The 21214-nt window shown below is 47.1% G+C and overlaps 1 protein-coding gene across 2 annotated transcripts in view; it reads right to left on the reverse strand.

The window, feature by feature from the left end:
- The window catches only part of ADGRB1 (adhesion G protein-coupled receptor B1), a 268191-nt gene extending 247322 nt beyond the window's left edge, over positions 1-20869 (reverse strand). For both annotated transcript variants that reach the window (XM_069081351.1, XM_069081350.1), the window contains exon 1: positions 20331-20869. The gene's annotated coding sequence lies outside the window, so the exon portion shown is untranslated. The remainder of the gene's footprint in view (positions 1-20330) is intronic.
- Between the last annotated feature and the right edge of the window lie 345 nt (positions 20870-21214).

Below are 21214 nucleotides of genomic sequence, written 5' to 3' on the forward strand. Positions count from 1 at the left end.
AGTCCCTGAGCCCAGGTTCCCCAGCTGCCAGGTCCAAGCTCTTTCCATTCCACCATATCCCCCTTCCTAATGGTTCCTTCTGGTTGTGATGTTTCCTATATTCTGTCTCCTCGGGCTCTGGTTCCTTGGACACACAGCCCAGCAAAGAGGTACACTTGGAGTCAGGAGCTTCCAAAGGATTAAGGAAAACCCCCAGAGGAGGTTTCCAAAAGCTTTCCAAAAATGGAATGGAGCTGCCATTAGAGGGAGTGTTCTCTGCCCTTCCCCACCCCCACTCCACCTGAGATCCTTTATTATTGAGAGGCTTCTTGTGCAGGTAGAAGTGGACTAGAGAGGGGCTTCCCTTCCTATGTTGAGCTCCCATGATTCCAAGACCTGGGTTCAAATTATGCCTGGGTTTAGCTGTAAAATAATGTACAAGATACTTAACCTCTTTGAGTCTCAGTTTCTACCTTTTTTTAAATGGTGGGTCTAATACCTGCATTACTTACTTCACAGAGTCATTGTAAGGAAAGTGCTTTGAAAAGCCTTAAAGCACTATAGAAATATGAGTTGTTTATTTTTATTATTATTACTCTTATTATGTTTACTATCATTGTTATTGGTACAGCTCAAAGGGGTTTCCCATAGCCAGCATTCTGCGTTCTGTCTTCCAGCCTCGGCCCTGAATCTAAGCCCTTCCTTTACATGACTCTCTTCCCCACAAGTCTCAGGTCCTTGGTCCCAGGCCCCAGACCCCAACCCTGGGCAGTCCAGGGCCTTCTCCCCACCCTCAGGGGCCACCAACGCCATCCCCAGCCCAGCCGCAGGCCCAGCCACAAAAGGCGCTCTGTCATGCTGGAACAAGCCCTCTGAATAGCTGTCCCCTCACTGGAGCCTGCAGAACAGTGCAGTCTGTGTTGTGGCTGAATGGGGCTGGCTGGGGGAGGGAGCAGGGGGAGGGGAGGCTCTGCAGAGAATCAATGCCCTGCCGGGCCAAGAGGCTGGAGTAGGGAGGGAGGGAAGCACTCAGGAGGGAAGGCAGGTCTCCAGAGCTTCTGGGCTGGACTCCTCCATGGGCACGCACACATCCCCCTCCTATGAATAGAGGTGAAAAAGAATGCACAGACCTGGGAAAGTCTGAAGACCAGGAAACAGAAAGGATGTCAGAGCTGGAGAGACTTCAGAAAGCACTGGATACAAGTTCATCATTTGACAGTTGTAGGACCTGAGACCCAGACTTAGGAAGGGGTTCTCTTGGGGTCACAGGACAAGTCACTGGCATCACCACAATTTGGCAAAGTGGCTTCCCTCCTGGAGATCCAGGGCTCTTTCCATAAAGAGGGAGCTGGACCTCACAACCTCTGAGGATGGGATTTAATGGGTCCCACCCATTCCAAGAGCTCTCTGCCCTCAATGAACACTTCAGAATACCTGCAGCTCAGGTATTATGGCCTCCTTGGACCTCTCCCTTCCATAGAAGGCTGTCAGTCAGCTCATATGTGCCAGATCCAATTATTAATTAGTGCACAGAAAGTGCTGAATAAATGCTTTTTCATTCATTAATTCGTTTATTAGTTCTTTCACTCATCTGTTTGTTCATCAGATACCTTCTATCTGTTCCAAAGTTAAGGAAGAACAGGGAAAGCCCAGGAAGAAAAGCCTAGAATGATTGCTGAAGTACCCTCTGCCACTGGCTGGTGGGGAAACTTGGGACAAGTCACTTCCTCACTGTAAAACTGGGGGAGGGGGGACATGGGAGACCTTAATAGAATCAAAGAATCATTTGGTCTCAGAGTCAGAGAGTCTATGAGGGTCATTTTAAGTTTTCTGGCCTTTGGTTTTCTCATCTATAAACTGAGAGCATTTACTTTATATTATAATATATTTCTATTATTACTTTATAGAATCTATAAGGTCTATTCCAACAATAGATCATGCAATAATAAATAGCTACTGTTCTATGGTGTTTTAAGTTCTCAAAGCACTTCACACGTGTGATCTCGTTTCCTCATAAGAACCTTGGGAGGTAGATGCTATTTTTATCCTCATTTTGCAGTTGAGGAAATCTGAGGCAGAGAGAGGTTCAGTGACCTTGTCCAGGGCCACACAGCTAGTAGGTATCTAAGGCTAGATTCAAACTCGGGTCTCTCCTGAGTCCAGGCCCAGTGTTCTATCCACTGAGTTGCCAAATCTATCTCAACAGGAATCCTCCCCAACAGCATCCTGGACAAGTGGTCATCTTGTCTCTGCCCGATGGGGATCTCAGCATCGTAAATCCAGACAGCTCATTCTACTCTAAGACTAGGTGATTTCTATAGTGCTCTTCAGCACCGTGACTGCAGGCCTTTAAATCATTTCTTCAAAATTATTTTGTGTCCCTACCCGTAGTGGGGGAGGAGTTATGGAGGGCATTGATCAAGAAAGAGACAAGCAGCCTTCTTCCTGAAGCAGGAGGGCCAGAGGTAAAGGCAAGGGAAGACCATCGAGCTGGGAATGATGGAGGAATGCCAGAAATCTTCTGCCCTTTCTGTGTGGGAGAAATGACCCCCTGCTCTATCCCAAGGGCCTGAGGGGACAGATGGCTTTTATTTTCACATACTCCTGCATCACCCCCCCCTCACTCCACTAGAGGTTATCAGCATCTCCATCTGCCTCTGTCTGTCTCTGTCTCTCTGTGTGTCTCTATTTCCATCTCTCTTTCTTTCCCTGTCTTTGTGCTTCTGTATATCTCTCTCCTGGTTTGTCTCTGTTTCTCTATCTACCTATCTATCTATCTATATCTCTTTGCTCTTCCCTCTATTCCTTCAGTTGAGCTTCTGAGGGTCTGTATTGGTATAACCCCCAAAGGGGTTTTTTCCTAACCATTTCTCATTTTGTTCTAACAGATGCTGGGGAGAAAAGGGGTAAAGGTGAATCTATCAGAGAGACAAAATAAGTTGCCATTCTGAGAGGCTACTGCTGGATCACTGGACCAAACAAACTAAACTCAGTCTTCTTGCTTCCCCAACACCACCTACCCCAGAATGAAGGCGGCAGGGGACAAGGCACTGACATTTTCATTAACTAGGAGATATCTCCATCTTCTGACAAGCCTCTCCTGGGAGCAAGGCAACACACAGATGAGACTCTGGTTGAAAATGGCCTCCTTGGGGCAGCTAGGTGGTGGAGTGAATAGAGCACCGACCCTGGAGTCAGGAGGACCTGAGTTTAAATCCAGCCTCAGACACTCGACACATTTACTAGCTGTGTGACCTTGGGCAAGTCACTTAACTCCAATTTCCTTGCCTTCCCCCCGCTCCAAAACTAAAAGGAAACAAAATAAAATTACCACCTTGGAAGGTGAGCTCCTTGTCACTAAAGGTCTTTAAGAAGAGGTTGAAGGACCACTTGTGCAAGATGCTATAGAAGAAACCCATGCTTTGGGTAGAAGTTGACAACATGGAGTTGTGAATGGGGAATATGGAGACTTGAGTTCAGGTCTGGCACTCACTAGCTGTGTGACCCTGGGCAAGTCACTTAACTGTTCTGTTCAGTAAAATTAGGGGGTTGGGATCAATGACCTCTAATCCTCCATTGTGTTCTATGATCCCTTAGGAGGTCCCTTCCAGCTGAGGGCCTAGAGGTTGTATATGAGTTGAGAAGAAATGGGTTTGTGGCATAGAGGAGAGGGAGTAGAAGAGGTAAAGAGTGATTTGATTACTGTCTTCCAGCCTAGGGAGAGTTTGTTTGGAAGATGACCTGGAGCAGGTCTTCTCTGTATTCTTTTCAGGGCCATCTAGTCTATGTCTATCTTGTACTGAACCTAGTTATTTACATGTTGGCTTCCTGTAAGCTAACATGCTTACATGTTAAATGTATTTACATGTAAGCTCCTGGAGGGTAGGGACTGCTTTTGCCTTTCTTTGTATTGTCTGCCCTTAGCCCAGGGCTTGGTACATGGTAAGTGCTTAAACTATGTTTGTAGATTGACTGATTGACATAATGGCCTTACACTTAGACAAGTGAAACGGTGGACAGACATCCAGAAGAACCTCTTGGACTCCAAGGAGCTAAAACACTAAAATAGTTGACCAAGAGAGGTTATGAGGTTCCTGCTCTTGGAGAAAGGCAAAGTGAATCAATGACCAGGTGCTCTGGGTGGTTGAGACATTGCACCTTCATAATCCAGTGTAGGAGAGGGAATTCGGCAAATATGGGGAGATGGTCAGATGGATCAGCTAAAGTCCCTTTCAATTCCAAAATTCTTGGATTATATTCTAAAATCCAGAATTTTAAAATGCTAAAACTCTAGAATTCTATCTCACAAATCTAAGATTCTGCAAATCTCATCAGGAAAATAAGAGATTGAGTGTACTCCTTACTTGGAGTAAACCACACAGCTTTCTTTTGAAGGACCCATGGAGTGCTATTCTGCCCCAAGGCAGGAAAACAGACTAGACAGTCCCACCTCATCCCCTCCTCTCAGAAAGTGGGTTTAATGGTTCAAGGATACAGACCAGAGCTCGAGGAGACTCTTGTCTGCTCAAATGCCTTCCATCCCCAGCTTCTCTGACTCTCTTCACAGGCCTTTGTAGTTTGATTGATGGGCCTCAATCTAAGGTTTGGCAGTCCCTGGTCTGAGCAGAGAGACAAGGCACACACACGGCAGAAGAAGCCCCAAGCCGCAGAGGAAAGTCAAAGCCATTCTAACCCAAGCGTCCTGTAAAGATACCTGTGTATCATGCTGATCTAGGGAGAGATACCGCAGGAAAGGCTTGATTAGAAGCATGAGACATGAGCCTTAAACAGGTCTATGACAGAATCCGATAGTAAGAGGAACAGAGAGGACACCATGGAAAGATCGGAGGAGTCTCAGGTTCTAGGTTCAATGCCTTTGTGACCTCGGACAAATTTTTCATCTGCCTTAGAGGCAGCCAGGTGGTAGGTACAGTGGATAAAGCATAATACCTGACTCCAAATCCAGACACTTACTAGCTGTGTGACCCTGAACAGGGATCATAACTGCCTCAGTTTCTTCAACTGTAAAACAGATCATGATGACATCTACCTCCCAGGATTGTTGCAAGGAACAAATGAGCTAATATTTGTAAAGCACAGTGACTGGCATTCATTCAGCAGGCATTTGTATCCCTTCTCCCTGGGCCTCAGTTTCCTCATCTGTTAGATACAGTTGTGCTGTGTGACCTCAGTTCCCTTCCAGCTCTAATGCTAGGATCTTGTGATGAGGGACTCCCTAAGGGCATGGACCCTCAGACTGGAGGCTCTCTGAGGTCAGGAGCTGTCTCTCCCTGCCCCCCAACCCCTATCTAAGAGAAGAATCCTTGAGAGGGTCTATTACAACCTCAGGCAGGGGCTCCCTGAGGTCAGGAGCTCGGCAACATCTCTATTCTCCACCTGGGGGCTCAGGGCGGGGTCAGACCCAGACAGAATGAAGACATGGAGAGCCCAGCTGCAGTTGGCTCTGACCTCTCCCACCATCAGCCAGTGAATCTGCCCTTTATCCAGGAGGCTTTCCAGAAGAGTTGGCAGTGACTCACTCCTTTGGCTGCTGAACTGTGATCTGGCTCAGTGTCTGCAGCAGCGGTGGTGGTGGCAAACGCCCCCACTTCCCCCTATGCTGAGCCCTGGTCACCACACCCCCAGCCTGCCAGCCACCCCTGCATCTCAGTTCCCAAATCAGCAGCCTGATAAGGTGGGCTGCTAGCACCTGAGCCAACCTTCCCAGCCCTCAGAGGGAGACCAGAAATGTTCTGCCAATGAAAAGGGAAGGAAGGAGAGCACAGGACAGCAGGGGGAAGAATCAGAATCCTGGGACTGGAGAGGGCCTTCTCTGATACCACCACATCCAAGGCCATTATTTCAGAGAGGGAGGAGACAGCGCGGACCAGAGAAGGCCCGAGTTATATGGGGTCATGGCACAAATTAGTGGTGGTACCAGGATCATGACCACTACTAATATTAATGATAATTAATAATAATGGCGCTAGAGACTAGATTTGTCACTGAATTGATAAAGGGAACTCCCAGAAAAGGAAACTCCTCTATCCATGCAGGACAGTACCTTTGTTGCAACCTACAGTCTTAGAGAGTTTCCTAATGCAGTTGGGTCAAACTGAAATGGAAACTGGAGACCACTAAAAACAGATAAGGGCAGCTAGGTGGTACAGTGGAGAGAGCACTGGTCCTGGAGTTAGGAAGACCTTGGTTCAAATCCAGCCTCAGACACTAAGTAGCTGTGTGACCCTGGGCAAGTCACTTCACCCTGCCTGCCTCAGTTTCCTCATCTGCAAAATGACCTGGAGAAGGAAACGGCAAACCACTCCATTATCTTTGCCAAGAAAACCCCAAATGGGGTCACGAAGAGTTGGACATCTCTGAAAGAGCTGAACCACAATAATAATACATAAGGATCCCTAACAGGCAGCATATTGACTTAGTTTTAAAATGTAATATTATATGTTTTATTCTATTTTTATTTATTTTGTTAAATAGTTCCCAATTGCATTTTAATGTGGTTCAACCACATTAGGGAATGTTTAGGAATCGCTGCCCATTCAGCATGCTGGCCACTTCTTGCCTGGATCATTGAGAGGTTCTACAGCCCATATGTGTCAGAAGTAGGATCTGAACCCAGCTCTGCCTTGTTCTCAGACCAAATCTCTATCCATTAGGTCCCACTGTGTCCCTCCCACTACTACTACTACTACTACTAACAATAACAAACCACAGCCAAAACTATTGTCCATAATCACCTGGACATATCACTGATCCATAAAAATTTATGATTAAGGTTTTTCATAGTTACTGCCATTCCAAATACTCATGATCTACATGAAAAGAAAAACCTTCAAAATATTGAAACTTAGCAGAAGAAATTAAAACCATGTGGGAAAAATAAGAGGCCCACATCATCCCCATCATCCCCTGCAGCTGTGCTGGGGATGCTTTCCATGACTGTACAGACGATAAGCTTATAACCTTATCCTCTTAATTCAATTATGAAAAGCAGACATTTTATCCACCTGCACATTAGTCGATGGGGCAGTAAATATAAAAGATATTAACAGGAAAGTGCTTTGTCCTTGGACAGTTTCTAAATGAATCCATCAAAAAGATAAAAACAGGTAACAGATATTACTATTATCATTCATGATAATTACTGACAGCAAAGTAGCACGTGAGAATGACCCATTCATTCCTTATCTCACTGAACGTTCCCAAAAGCCCCGGGAGACAGCTGTGTTAGGTATGGTCATATCCAATTTGCAAATGAGAACACTAAGGATGGTTGAGGTGAAAGACTTACATAAGGTCACATAGTGATTACCTGTAGTACCTGTACAAGTCTTCCGTATGTTTCCTCCTTCCCCAAATCATCCCCTTGACCTGACTGGCAGGGCTCCCCCCTCCACTCATCCCTAGCTTAAAATATACACACCTTTACAATCCCTGTGCTGGGTTAGTTCTAAATTGTCTTCAGAAAGTTAAGTGACTTGTCCAGGATCACACAGCTACTGAGTGTCTGAGGTAGAATTTGCACTTGTAAAGTTCATAAATACTCATATCTCCCTGAGGTCAGAAGCTGTCTCTAGTGAAAACGTCTACATTAGCAGAGGAGGGAGGTCTTCTTGGGGACAGAAGCTGGGTTATTGCAACTCGTGGCCATTACTACAGTTCATCCATGTGCCTCCCTGGAAGGCACTCAGAAGTAGGTAAGGAAGAGGGGGCAAAAGATATGTGAGATCATAGAATCATTGCGCTAGACCTAGAAGGAACCACAGTGACCAGAAAATCCAATCCCATCATTTTAAGGGTGAGGAAATGCAGGCCAAAGAGAATGAAGCTACTTGCCCAAGGGCATGCAGGTAGCAAGCATCAGAGGCATGGGACATGCCACCTGTCCAATCCTTTGGTGGGCAGGACACATGTCTTTTCTCTTCCTATGAAAACAACACACAGGCCATCACAATTTCTGGCAACAGCCTAAAGACCTTCAGACCCCATTATTCCTTCACTAGAAAGATGTGGAAATTTTCTACTCATTTACTTCCTCATGAAAACAATAAGCCAGTACCATCCCAGGAGAGGCTGGTTGGTCACTGTCCAGGGGACAGATTATAGACAGGAATAATGCTTTGGGTAGAATTGATTGGACGCCCACTGAGGTCCCTCCTAGCTCTGAAGTGCTGGGATTCTAGGATTCCCCTCTCTCACTTCAGGTAAAACCTTAAAACAGCCTTTTCTCTGAGAAGCGGAATCTAGCAGGCAGCCTCGGGAGCAACCTTGGAAAGTAATCTCATCTATCTTGGGGACTCCCAGGGGAACAGCTTTGTCTATATTTAAAGATCTCCAGAGAGAGAGAGAGAGTCATTCTGCCACCTGCTAACGAATCAAACAGCCATCACTGTAGGAAGGTGTCACCTGACTTCTAAACTGTATCTCTGTTCTAGTGACATTTGGTTATATTTTTGGAGGAATACCTGGGAGGGGTCTAAGAGATCATCTACTCCAGCCTCCTCCTTTTACAGATGAGTAAAACTAAGGCCCATAATGCTTAAGTGATTTGACCATGATGACATAGGTAGCAAATATAAGAGGCATGATTTGAACTCAGATCTTTTGACTCCAGAAGATACACTCTCTTTAATGTACTGCACTGCCTAAAGTGGAGAATAGTGACATCACCAATGTTAAATGTTAACATTTTAACAATGTTAAACAATGTTAAAAAAAAAAAAACATACTCTGAAGACCGTGCCTATATTAGCCCTCATTCTTCTCTTCTACAGGTTTAATTACTCCATTTCTTCCCTTTCTCATTGTCTGTATTTCACTAGGCATTTTTTTGTTTTCTTTTGTTACTATTTGTAGTCACCAGAGGGCAGAATAATAAATATTTCTTGGGCATCCAATATGTACCAGGCATTGAACTCTGGGCATAAAAACCCCAAACTGATACATCTGTTCTGAAGGAACTTATGTTCTAGTGAAGGGATACAACATTTACAGAGGTAAGTCAATGCAAGCTAATCGGAGAAAAGAGAGAGAGCTAAACCTATCATAGATTTCCAGGGCTGAAATCAACCTATCGGGCAGCCAATCCACCCCAAATCCACTAAGCAATTCTTGCCACAGCCTACCCTGCAAGCGGTCATCCAGACCCTGCCTGAAGACTGTTAGTGAGGGGAAATCGACAGGCAGTTCACGTCATATCCGGACACCCACTAATTGTCAGGAAGTTTTTCCTACGTATTTTTATTGAAGATAAATATGCCTCTTTAAAACTTCTACCCATTGCTCCTGGTTACACCCCCATGAGGTCAAATGAACAAATCTAATCCCTGTTTGTTCCAGATAATAGCCACTCAGATATATTTGAAGATAGCTCTCACACTCCCCCTCAATGACCCCTCACCAAGGGGTCCCTTCTCCAAGGTAAACACTCCCAATTTCTTCAACAAAGCCTCATACTGCATGGACAGGATACCTCTTGCCATCTGGTTGCCCTCCTTTGGATGTCCTCCAACTTATTAATATCTTCCCTAATTATGATGCCAAGAACTGAACACAATATTCAAGATGTGGTATGAACAGGGCAGAATATAGCAGGATGATTCCCTCCTTATTCCTGGAAGCCATGCCTCTTTTAATGCAGCCCAAAATTGAGTTCACTTTTCTGGCTGCCATATAGCTTTGCTGACTTATATGGAGTTTGCAGTCCACTAAAACCCCCAAATCACTTTCAGATGCTGTCTTACCAAACACCTCCTCTACCTTGTGAGGTCAATATTTGTACTTGTTAAGTCAGTTTTTTGAACCTAAGTGTAAGACTCTGAATTTCATCTCAGGAGGAAGCCTAGCATAGTGGCTAAGTAGTTTCTCTCAGATTCAGAAAGAGCTGAGTTCAAATCATGCCTGATATATAGAACTGTGTTTGACTCTGGCCAAGTCCCTGAACCTCTCAGTGCCTCAAGAAACTCTCCATATGTCAGTTACAGATTAGTTATAGATCTGCATCAGTTTCTACAAACTAAGAGTTCCCTTCTCTGATGAAACCACAGGTCTGACCCCATTCCAAAAAAAAAAAAAACTTATTAGATTCAATCTAACAGGACTTTTTTTTTTGAGAAGGGAAAGCAGAACAATTGGGGTTAAGTAAACTTGCCCACAGAACAATTGGGGTTAAGTAAACTTGCCCAAAGTCACACAGCTAATAAATATTAAGTGTCTGAGATCAGATTTGAACTCAGGTCCTCCTGACTCCAGGACTGCCCCAATCTAGTGGCTCTTGATGAATCATCATTCTTTTCTTTCTTTTTTTAATATTGATTCTATCAGTTATATTAGAAATCACATCCAGCTTGGTGATATCTGAAAATTTGCTAAAGATACTGCTTTTGCCTTAATCCAGTGCACTGATAAAATATTAAATAACATAGAAACACTTCTTAGACTTCCAAGTTGTCACAGAACCATTAATGACTACTCTTTAAGGCTAGCCATTCAACAAGCTTATAATTGATCTTAACTGTACTATTGGCTAGCCCATTTGTCTCTAAGTTTTCTACAAAAAGAACATTGACCAAATGCTTCATTAAAATCTAGGTAAGTTCCTTTGATAACATTTTTCTGACTTGTCAGTTTAATAATACTGTCCTGAAAAAAAAAAAGGAATAAGGTTAGTCTGGCACAACTCATTCTTGTATAAGCCATCCTAACTTGTATGAGGGCTGCTTTCTTCTCTAGGTATTCACTAATGAATGAGGTTCTGGGAATAAAATGATGTCTTTGATACCACATTCTAGAATTTTTCAAGGAATGAAAGTCAAGTTCACTGGCCTATAGTTTGCAGACTTTATTAGCTTTCCTTTTACGAAAGCTGAGATATCATTTGCTTTTCTCCAGTCCTATAGTACCTCTCTCATTCTTTACAATTATTCAAATAATATTTTCAGTGGTTCAGCAATCTCTTTGAAGACCCAAAGATGTAGTTCATCTGGCCCAAGTGATATGAATTGATCAAGGACAGCTAGGTGCTCTCATCCTCTCTCTTGTTATATGGAATCCCTGTAAGCCTTGTTCTTCTGTTCTTTCCACAAGTCATTCGAATTTATGGAGCAGAATGTATATAGCTTGTCTGTACATATTTGTTTGCTTATGATATTCCCCATTAGACAGTAAGCTCCTTGAGGGCAGGGGCTGTTTTTGCCTTTCTTTGTATTCTCAGTACTCACAGAGTGACATACATAGTAGGCAGTTACTGACTCACTGACTAGAGAAAACATTAAGAACTGAGCGACATCGCCTTCTCCCTGTTGTCAGGGTATGATGGTAATGATGGTAATGGTGACAATGGTAGGTGGTGATAATGATGGTGATGACTGAAGTGCTACTAATAGTGATTGTGGTGTCGCTGCTTATATCTATGGTAATGATGAGGATGGTGATGATTGGTGATTAGAATGGATTGATGATGAGGTTGGAGATGATAATGGAATTGTAGATAGCGTCACTGATGGGGACTCAGATGGCAATACTTATAGTGATGGCTATAATGGTAATGGACTAATTATGAGGATGGGGATGGCAGTGGTTATGGTGAGGGTAGTGATTTAATGATGTTGTTAATAATGGGATGAAGATGGCAAAGAAAATAATACAAGAGGTTCAAGAGCTCAACTAAAATCTGAAGTTCTTAGAGTCACAGGTTCTACTCTCTCCCTCTACTCGGCTCCTATCAGGGAGCTATGAATGACCCAAATGGGGTCATGAAGACTGGGACATGACCAATAGTGACTTATATTTGCATACACAGCAGAGTAGCCCTCACAAAAAGATCAAGGTGAGGGGGAACAGCCTGTCTTTGGGAATTCCCATCACTTAGTTCAAGAAGGCACAACTGAGGCACTAGTCAACAGAATCCCAGAGCCTTAAGGGACCCCAGAGGGCATCTACTTCAGTTCCTCCCTTAGGATTAAAATTTGAAGAGATTTTAAAGCTTATACAGTCTTATAGATCTTAAAGGCCATCTAAACCCCTTCCTTTACAAAGGAAGCCCCAAAGGGTTAATTGATTTGCCCGAGGTCATACATGCAGTAAATGGCAGAGCTAGGATTTTGGCCCATAATCCATCATTCTTTCTATTGTAGTTATCCAGCCTCACTATGAAAAACTCCAAGGTAGAAAATAACTGCCTCCCAAGACACCCCATTCTACTCACAGACAGTTCTCATTATCAAGAATCTTTACCTGTCCAACCTAAAGCTCCCTCCTGCAACCTTCCCACATGCTACTAGCACTGCCTTCATAGATCAAACAAAACAAGTCTCTCCCTTCTACGTCATAGCTCTTCAGATATTCTAACAAAATGATCACGATCCCCCCCCCCCCCCATGTCGCTTCTTATTCAGGATAGTCATACTTCTTCAACCAAGCCTCAGCAGCATGGCCTCAACAGCCCTTATCCTTGGTTGCCCACCATATCCTCTGGATTTTTGTGGAGAGGAGACTGCATGGAAATACCAAAGAAACATAGAAAAGACAAGCCTCCCCAGACACTTTGGGGGGAAGCACTCATCCATCAATAAGTAAAAGGTCGATCAAAGGGCACCAATGAGAATATGAAATCAAAGGGGGAAAATGGCCTTTACAGATCAATGTGTGTGTGTGTGTGTGTTTAGTCGTTTCAGATATGCCTGACCTTTTGTGACCCCATTTGGGGTTTTCTTGGCAAAAATACTAGAGTGGTTTGCCATTTCCTTCTCCAGGTCATTTTACAGATGAGGAAACTGAGGCAAGCAGGTTTAAGTGATTTGCCCAGGGTCACGAAGCTAGTAAGTGTCTGAGGCTGGATTTGAACTCAGGAAGATGAATCTTCCTGACTCCAGGCCCACCACTCTACTTCACTCCCTAGTCACCTGATTAGACTTTATTATTAAAGCATCACACACTTTAGGCCTCAGTTTCTTTATCAGGAAAATGAAATGGAAGATAAGAGTGAAGAGAGCCCAAATACCCTATAGCTGCTTGTTTTGCTATATTTCCTGGTTATATATTTTGCTATATTTCCTGGTTGTGCTATTTAATTCAATTAAACTCAATGAAACAAATATTTATTAAGTGCTCAGTATGTTCAGGCTCTGAGGAGACAAAGAAAAAAAAACAACAAAAACCAAGCAAACCAAGGTGATCCCTACCTTCAAGTAAAGGTAGTTTATAAGGAGTTTATAATCTGGGGGGGCAGGAGAGGAAGGGGGACACACATGCTCATGTGACCTTGAGAAACTTACTTAACATTTCTGAGCATTGGTTTCCTAGTACAATATAAGATCCTTAAAGACAAAAACTAGGCCTTTTAAAAATTTCAATATCCCCAACACAGAGCCTTGGTAAGAGTAGGAACCTCAAAGCATTATTTATTGAATTGAATTTACTCATCAGTAAAACCAGGGATAGGACTGGATCAGAACCAAGGTTCTTTCTGGCTCTAACATTGTATGATTCTAGAGCTAGCCATGTGACCTTGGGCCAGTCAGTCACTTAACCCCAACTTCCCTGCCTTCCCCTTTCCAAAAAGGAAAAAGAGTACTCTTCACTCCCCCCCCCCACCACCTTATAAGGGTCACACTTTCTCCTCCAGGAAGCCCTCTTAGGTTTAATGTCACCTACTCATTCCAAATGAAACATCTAATTGCTTAACCCAGTTTTGCTATGGATAGCTTTGGAAAAGGTATATTGACCTGAACTGAATTTGGCTATGTGTATGAGTGAGCATCTCATGCCCTAAAGGATATTAATTAATTAATAAAGAATAATAAAAATAGCTAGTATTTATAAAGAACTTCAAGGTTTGCCATGCAATTTACATCTATTGTATCACTGAAGCCTCACTATTATTGTTAGTCCCATTCTACAGATGAGGAAACTGAAGCTGAGAGAAAGTAAATGGCTTGCCCAGGGTCAAACAGCTAACAAGTGTCAAAAGTCAGATTTGAACTCTTCCTCTTTCCAAGTTTAGCACTCCAGTTACTACATCACCTCCATGTCTTCGTTCAGAAGCATTCTGAGACCAAGGTTAGGGTTCAATCTGTGGCCAAGGTCAGGATTCAATGTGGACCTGGGGTGGGTCTTAATTTGTATTCAAAGTCAGAGTTCAGTCTGTGATTAAGACTTCAGTCTTGATCAGGCTCACAATTTGGGTCAAGCCTGGGCCTAAGTAAAAGAACGGAGTCCCAGAGCTGTGAGGCTGAATGACTTGAGTGTATGATACGGGTTGACAGATATTCGGTATATAGACTGCCAATCTGAGAGTCGGGAAACCTGTCTCTGAATTGTCAAGGCCTGTGTGATTGTGCTTGGATAAATCACTTGACCTCTCTTGGACTCAGTTTCTTAAACAGCAATAAGGGAATAATAAAACCTGTAGCACTGGCTTCATAAGGCTGTGGTGAAGATCCAATGAGATAATGTGGATAAATCACTGTAAACTTTAAGACGATTGTAACATCCTTAGTATTACAATGATTATAAGCACAAATTCATCCATTCATTCATTTATGCATGTGGTGACTACTTACAGAGTCTGCTATGTGTAAGACACATGAATGAATGAATGAAATAAAAAGCATTTATCAGTCCCCTAATATGTGCCAAGCTAATTGTTGAGGTTACAAAGGGAAAAAGTGAGACAGTCTGTCCTCTCAAGGAGCTATACTTTAATGAAGGAGAACACATAAAAAACAAATTTATACTTACAGATATAGCCGTATATGTATGTATGTACACACGTGTATATACACACATACATGAATATTCTCATTACTGAGTATGACTGTATGTCTGTGCAGATATTTGTGCAAACATGTTCATGTGTGAATGCAAGTATACTTACATGTTTGCATATGTATATAGATAATTATAATGTACAGTCTATGCTTTTCTCTCTGTGGTTGATGGGGGATTTCTGTTGACTATCTATTTGTGTTTCAAAGATTCAGAGCTAGAAGGGACCTCTATGATTATCTAGTTCACACAGCTCCCATTTCACAGATAAGCTAACTGAAGACCAGGGAGAGGTTAAGTGACTTTCCTAAGGTCACAGAGATGGTAAGTATCAGAACCAGTACTTGAACTGCTGGCACCAAACCCAGAATTCTTCTCGGGTATTCTGCTTATTATGTATCTGTATAACACTGACCGTTTTTGTATATCTAAGAATGCAAAAATGTCTTTATGGACCTGAATACATTACAAGAACTACCCCAAGTTGATGCCTGAATAGAATGTTCCCACAGCCTCAGTTGTACTTGGGGACTTAGAATCTGAGAGGTCTCAGTGGGATAAAAATTTAGACCTTTTCTGTTCCACTAGGTTGGGCTGAGCACAGTAGGTATGGAGAGATCTTCTCTGGGCATCAGAAATGTAAACTTGACCCCTGAACCTCCCAAAGTGAAAACCTGCCCACAGACCCAGCAAGTATCTCTGCAACTTCAGTTGTAAATAGTAAAAGCCGCATCCATCCCCTACTCAATGCTTTAATGCTAAATAACACTTCTTCCTGGCAAAGTCTTCCCATTTTTCCCTCTCCCTCACTCTATCTGTTCTGAGCTCTTCTATAGGGAGGGATGAAAGAAGCCAATAGTAGAAGAGAAGGTATGGGTAGAAATGGTCAGGAGTAGGGTAAGGGTAACAGAATAAGAGGGTGGAATGAGAAGGCAATGAGTGACTAGCACAGGGAAGGAGAAAACTGGGAGAAGGACAGAATGGATGTCATCAGGGATACAGAGGGAGATAATGGAAAGCGGATGGGAGAAAAGGAGGAAATGAAGTGGGACAGGTGAGTGGGAGTGTTCAGGTCACTGGAAGTCTATGCATTCCCTATACAAGCAAATTGTTTCACTAATGGCCTCCATTGCAATAGAGAGTAAAGGAAAAGGAGATGGCCCAGCAAGCCTCCCCAGCTCTGGGATTCCAGGAAACCCAGATACACAGTCACATAAATACAGACATACAAACACAGACAGAGGCTCCTAATGATGCACACACTTTTATATATGCCATATTCCTCTATTAGCCTGTAAGGTTCAGGAAGGCAAGGACCAGGTCTTATCACAACTTTGTATACTCTGAGTTTAGAGCAGATCTCTGCTCAGAGGAGATTCTCAATTGACATTGGTTGAATTACATTGACTAAGGCCCAGACTTCCTGGTGTCAGAAAAAAAAAAAAGAAGACCCCTAGAACATTCAGTGCCTCCCACCACCTTACCCCACAGAAACTGTGGGATGTCATGAACAAGAACGGGGCAAAGACGGGTTGCTATCTACATATTTGGAGGGACTGTCCCTACAGAAGACCCCAGAGACATTTGAGTAATTAAGCAAACCCAGTCCCCTTTCCTCGGAAGATGCACACCACTCAATGCATGGAGACACACACCTTATATACATGCCAGCACGTATGCATACATGTGAGTTCCCGAAAATGTGCAAATGCGTGGGCGCACATTCACACACTCATCTGGCACGAAAGGGGAAGGCCAGGGGAAGCTCAGCGGTCTGGGAGCCCATCCGCGGGGAGCTGGCGCCATCTCTCTGCAGTTTGAGAAAGCTGGGCCACCGCAGCCCAAGCCAATGAGAGTGAGAGTGCAAGGGAGACCCCAGCCCTGGCCAGCTTTCTCCAAGTCTTCAGGTCCCAGATTCTGTCCTAAGAGTGTCGCTGGCTTCTGTTAGACTACGCTGAGTGGGAGATGTTCCCCCCCACCCTTCCCCTGCAAGCCTTTCAGCAGTCCTGGCCCTGGGGACGACAAGCCAAAAGGCAGGTTCCAATCCGGATCCCCCTCTGCACCCGGGACCCAGCGTGTCTTTAGACGCAGAGCTCCACCTGCCTGGTCCTTCCGTGCTGTCAGATTTCCAGGAAAGGCAAGGGGATGGGGGTGGGAGATGAAAACCCAGACTTTGGCCAGGTCTACTCCCTCCAGGCCGGGAATTCCGGAGGAGGGCGCAATGATTCAGAGACTGCTGCCGTAATCCTCTAAATAAGCATTCCTCCTCTTTCTCCTCCACCACCACCACCTCCTCCTCCTCCTCCTTTCCTCCACCAGCCCGGGAGGCTGCCATGTGACGGATGCACGTCTCCGCAGCACCGCGAGGCGGAGAACTAGCTAGCTACTAGCATTCTCGATCTGCTTTCCCCCAGCGCTAGGGCCCCGGTCCCCGGCGCCACCTCCCCCGAGTTTCAGCCGCCTCCCAACTGCTCAATCTTCCGACCTGGGGAATGCTGCATACCCGCTCTGGGGCGCAGACATTTCTCTGGCCCCTCCTTCCTTAGGCCGGTCCAGCCCTGAGCAAGTGTCTCTGGGGCGCACGCACCTCTCTCCTGCAGCTCCTTCCCAGGCCCCGACCGGTCCCAGCCTACAGCTACCAGTCCCTGCCCCGGACCTGCCTCAGCTCCCAGCTCTCAGCTCCTGGCCCCAGCACACAGCTCCCAGTCCCCTGGCCTAGGCCGGCTCCAGCACATCTTGGCCCTGGGCGCAAGAACCTCTCCAGCATCAATGTCCCTGGGGCTAGTCCCGGCTCGCATCCCCAGACCACCAGTTAAGTCTGGCCACCGGTCCATCCCTAGACTGCTTCTCCCAGCCCCCAGTCAGCCTTCCTCCCATCTCCTCCGCCTCCTCTTCCTCAACCATCTCCAGCCCCCGGACTCTTCCCCCCCCCCCAACTCCCGGTTCCGGGTCCCTATCTCCGCCCCTACCGCCCCCGGGACAGAGAATCAACAGGTCCCAGAGAACGAGGCTGAAAAGGGGAGGTAGAATAAGGATGGGGGTGGGGTGGGGTAGGGTCGGGGAGCTGAATGCTTGGGGAGGGGGTGGTCCCATATAACGCGGGCCTCTTCGGAGTCTGTCTCTTAGCCCTGGCTTCTGCAACCGACCTCCCCTATCCCAAAGCCCCCTCCCTCTTCCTTTAGCATCCCTGACCTTGCTCTGATAATCACAACCACCAGTCAGGGACCCAGGAGTCCCACTCTGGGCCGGGATAATTGTCCGGCGGGACTAGAGGGAAGGAGGAGGCAGCTCCCTCGCCTGAGGGGAGATTTCTCACCCTTCTCTTGGAGATACTGGGTATCGAAGAGCCCAGCCAATTATGATTCCGGGATGTTGCAATTACCTGCTCTCCGCACCCGCAGGGGCTCTTCAGGCTCCCCCTACCCCCAACCTTAGAATCCCTTAGCCATGCTGGGAGAGGTCCTTTCCCTTGCCAGGAAAAAGCATTAGACGACCTTCCCCCGCCACCACCACCACCCTTTTCCTTTTCCTCCTTCTCTCCTTCCTCCTCTTCCTTCTCTCTCTCCTTTGCTTTCTTTCTTCCTTCTCCATCTTTCTCCCTTTTTATTCCCGTGCTCCTTCTGGACCTCAGTTTCCTCGTCTGTAAAATGAGGAGATTGATTAGGTAATCTCTAACATTCTTTCTAGCTCTAAATCATATGGCCCTCTTCCTTCTCCAGGACCTGGCAGAACCCATACAACCATCGGAGAAAGGATGGCTCTGCCACCCACAGCAGAGGCGCGGGTTGGGGGATGTGTGTGTGTGTGTGTGTGTGTGAGTGATGAAGGGGAGGGGGGTGGGGGTGGAACAGTAAATGTCTCAGTCCAGGGTGGGGGCAGGGGATTGGACAAGGACCTCTTCTTCTCCTCTCTCCACCCCTTCACCCCTCCCACTCCCACCCCCACTCGGAAGGAGAGTGGGGGCAGGGAGGGAAGGGCACACCTACCCCCTCCCAACTCCTCCACGGGAGTTCGTGGAAGAGTCTATACTCCAGACTTGAAGCTCTGTGTGGAGGCTCAGGAAGATGGAAGGGGGCGCAAGCTGATGCCCCCTCCTCCAATCAGGGCTGCCTCCAAACCGAGGCTCCGGACGTTCAGGGAAACTTCGAGGCATTGCCATGATAATGAACCGGTGGGTTCCAAGGGTGCATTACCCCAGGCTCGGCCTGGCTCTGCGCAGGAAAAGTGGAGGGCCCTGAAGGGTCAGCCAGAGCGGGAAGCCCCACAGTGGCCTCAAGACTTGGGGCCTCAAGCCCCGCAGTGTCCGCCGCGACCTCCCTCCTTGCCCTGCGGGCGACTCGCTACTGTGGGCGCCACCCCCTTTCTTGTGTGTGTGTGTGTGTCGGGGAGGGGAGGGGAGGGGAGGGGGGGGTGTCTCTCCAGTCCTGAGCTCCCTCTTCTCTAGTTATCAGCAGCACCACCAACCCATCGTCGCCCCCTCCGGAGTTTCCTCTCCCATACTGCTCCCGCCTCCCCTTGGCTACACATTCCTCCAGGCAGGTCAGCGGAGAGCGAGAGCCAGGGAGAGAAGGAAGGCCAGGGAGAGCAAGTGAGAGAGGGGGAGGGAGAACCAAAGCTCGCTCGGCCAGACCTGGGGGACCCCCTCAGGCCCAGCGCTGTGAAGGACAGATCCGTACTAAGGGAGGGCTGGTCAAAAGTTGGAGGCTGTTTATCCGCTCTGCCGAGAAGACGAGGTGGAAAACAGAGAAACGGGGGTGGAATGAAGGGATGGGTGTGTTGGGGGGAAAGACATCTGCGGAGTATGCTCTGTACCTGGCTGGGAAGGGAGAGAACATCTGGGGAGTATGTTCCATACTTGTCTGGGGGTGGAGAACATCTGGGAACTATGTTTAGTACTTGAATGGGGAGGGTTTAGGGGGTGCATTCTGTTAGGGTGTTTGGTTAGGGGTTCTGTGTAGGGGAAGGACATGATCATTTTTAGGGAGTACGTTTCGTATATATGATGATAGGAAAACATCAGAGAAGCATCTTGGTGGCAATCGGAGAGGGGGGAAGTAAGAACATCTGGACAATATGTTGTGCCTTTTTGGAGGGTGGGGGGAAGGGTTGTGTGTGTGGGAAATGTTCCTACCTGACTGGGGTCTGTATGTGACGGGGGAGGGGGAAGCAGCTAAAAATCTGGGGGCATATTCTATGCTTGGTTCTGGGTCTGGGGGTGTGGGTATGGAGAACATCTAGGGAGCTTCTGCCTTCGGTCCCAGTTGGGCTAGGTTGGGCTGGGGTTCGGGAACAGGGTGACTGGCTGGATTCTAATCACTCCAAACCCAACTTCACCCTGGAAACACTCCAGGAGGCGGCAGGTTTAGCATGAAAGGGGAGGGGGGAGGATAAAAGGGGGTTCATAAACTCCGGAGCTCAAAGCGCAAACCTCCGGGGATCGTTCTAAAGCCCCGAAGTGGGAAGTTAAAAAGTCAGGTTGTCCACTTATCTCTTCCGTACATATATACCCCCATCCCTCTCCCTAACCCGCTCTCCCAGTCCTTACCCAGAGAAAACCAGCAGCTTACCTTTCCCCAGCGGGGTCGATGTTCCTGGAGACTTGGGCCGGCGAGTTGCAAATCCCCCAAAGGAAGCATCCGCCAGCCGGGGCGGGAGGGAACCGAACCCTGGAAGCACTGGCGGAGTCTGGGGAGGGTTGCCTTCGGGGGCGCAAAGACAAGCTGGATGGGGGGCGAGGGGGGGGGCTTAGTGGCCGCCAGCCCCACGTCCCTGGGCTCCAGATCCCAAGCCACAGAGGACGTAAATCCACACACACTCGCGGACCTCGCGTCCCCCTCCCCCTCCACAAAAAACACAGCAGCGGGAGCCGAATTGTCCCCTCCCGGAGCCCCCGGAGCCGTGGACGCGCTGCAAGTCCCGCACGCGTCGCGGGACGCCCGCTGCCGCCGCCGCTTACATCCAAGGAGGTGAGCGCAGCCTCGGCCGGCCCGAGGGCGCCCGGCTCAGCGCAGAGCAGCGCCCGCTCGCCCGCCCAGGGAGAGCCTGAGCCCGAGCCCAGAGCCGCCGTCGCCGCCGCCGCTGCTCTCCGCAGATTCCTGCTCTACCGCCGCCGCCGCCACCGCTCCCTCTCTCCTGCCGCCGCCGCCGCCGCCTCTCTCCCCTTCTCTTCGAATCTTCTCCCCCCCTCCTCCCTTCCTGAGGGGGAGGGGAGCCCGGGGGGCGGGGCGGGGAGGAGAGAGGGTTTTTTTCCCCCCCTCTCCCCCTTCTTCTTTGCCTCCCGAATCTCGCTCAGTGCGACTAGATCCCGAACCTCCAGCCAGAGGCTACATTAAGGATTACATCAGGGCTTATAAACCTTCCAGATCACACATTAGAGGGGGGAGAGGGGGGGAGGGGGAGAAAAAAGGGGAAAGGGAAGGGGGAGGAAGGAAAGGAAAGGAAGAAGGAAAAG

Source organism: Petaurus breviceps, unplaced genomic scaffold, assembly GCF_028583685.1.
Source record: "Petaurus breviceps papuanus isolate PSGF00001 unplaced genomic scaffold, PetGlider_PUasm1.0 98, whole genome shotgun sequence".
Classification (NCBI taxonomy): domain Eukaryota; kingdom Metazoa; phylum Chordata; class Mammalia; order Diprotodontia; family Petauridae; genus Petaurus; species Petaurus breviceps.